Source organism: Penaeus monodon, chromosome 21 (genome assembly GCF_015228065.2).
Source record: "Penaeus monodon isolate SGIC_2016 chromosome 21, NSTDA_Pmon_1, whole genome shotgun sequence".
Lineage (NCBI taxonomy): Eukaryota > Metazoa > Arthropoda > Malacostraca > Decapoda > Penaeidae > Penaeus > Penaeus monodon.
The window spans coordinates 18,394,123-18,395,641 of record NC_051406.1 but is presented as its reverse complement, the minus strand read 5'-3'; the positions used below and the strand labels follow the sequence as shown (position 1 = coordinate 18,395,641).

Below are 1,519 nucleotides of genomic sequence, written 5' to 3'. Positions count from 1 at the left end.
AAATAACAGTGTTACTTATTCACATTTGTTAATGAGATATTTACCAATTGATTTGGTGTGTATTGGAATACATATATCATACAGGTATGATTTATTTAATTCTGTTAATTACTGATAAACAGTAAACCTCATTTGTTGTTTTTAAAATGGTTGCTTCATTTTTATAAAGTTGTTTTAGATATTGTTGTGAGACTAGATGCAATATATTTACTCTGAGTGATAAACAGTTCAAAAAGCTTTATATAGACATTTACCTTTACTGAATGTCACTTATTTGCCATGTGAGTGGAGATCAGGGAATATCCTAGCCAGTCAGTGCCAAGATTGCATTTAAAAGGTCTATTTTCTACTTTCACAAGACTGACAGAAAAGGAAATTAATAATAGTCTAGTGTTTAAAGAGTATTGTTATTTCATGTGTGAAACTTCAAACATTCCTCCCATGATCTCCATGTACAAACATTTATTCTTAGGTTAGAGGCTTTATTACTGATATATTGACAGTGTGATAAATTACTGCTGATTATATGATTTGTAAAGAATACTTCACTTTCTTTATTCCACTGATTATGATGTTCTAGTGATTTCCTAATAGAATTTTGTAAATCATTTGACATTTCTGCACATGTTCAGTGCCATTGTTAAGATTACTTTATTTAAAATTGTGTATGTGATATATTTTAAGTGGCCGCAATCATTTGTATTTGAATAATTATAATGACTTAATGATACCGAGTGCTGTTCTTCGTGGAGTTTTAACAGAAAATAGGATTAATGGCTTTAATGTTTAAAACCAAATGATGATCACATGTAAGATCAGAGACACTGTATAAGGAAGAAAAACTAAAGAAGTAAAATACAGACAAGACTTCTATGCCAGTCACTTAGTCGATATTTTATTTCCACTTTTAGTTAATTATCTATTTGATCTTTAATAGTTTTGCAAGCATATATGATAGAAAATTTCATAAAGGGATTATAACATATGAGAGAGACGTCAGAATACAGGATTTTTAGTTTCATCCATCCGTGTCACATAATTAACAAGCTAATTGTTTTAATATTCTAAATTATTCTATTCTCTTTATGATACTTCAAGCTGGTTTCAATTTATTAAACTTATGCTCTTCATAAATTGCAGGTGTATTTCAAAACTTAAGCTTTCATTTGGTAATGCTTTTTACATGATTGCCATAAATACTTGTCAGTATTTAAGACAAACTGCCTAAAAAAGGAAGTCAGTTTATGATTTTGAATATTCTTTGCCATATACTGAAGAGAATGTTAACTAATTTCCTTAAAGAAAAGTAAGATAATGCTTTCATGTAGTTTTGCATCTTGTGTAACAGGTACAAAATTAAGTGATGCTGACTGACTGCCAACAAAGTAATTGTGCTTATAACACTTGCTTGCCGTCCATAGAACTGTGATTTTCAAATAAAATTGTTATCATATAAATGTGTTTTGTTTTTGTAGACCTAGTATTTTCCTTAAACAAAAGAGACGTGATGAATATTTTT

General features: G+C 29.0%; 1 protein-coding gene across 1 annotated transcript in view; it reads left to right on the top strand.

Annotated features, from left to right (window-relative positions):
• The window catches only part of LOC119586285 (suppressor APC domain-containing protein 2-like), a gene marked incomplete in the record, with an annotated part of 9,445 nt that extends 7,988 nt beyond the window's left edge, over positions 1–1,457 (top strand). The window contains 1 exon segment of the mRNA XM_037934991.1: positions 1–1,457.
• Between the last annotated feature and the right edge of the window lie 62 nt (positions 1,458–1,519).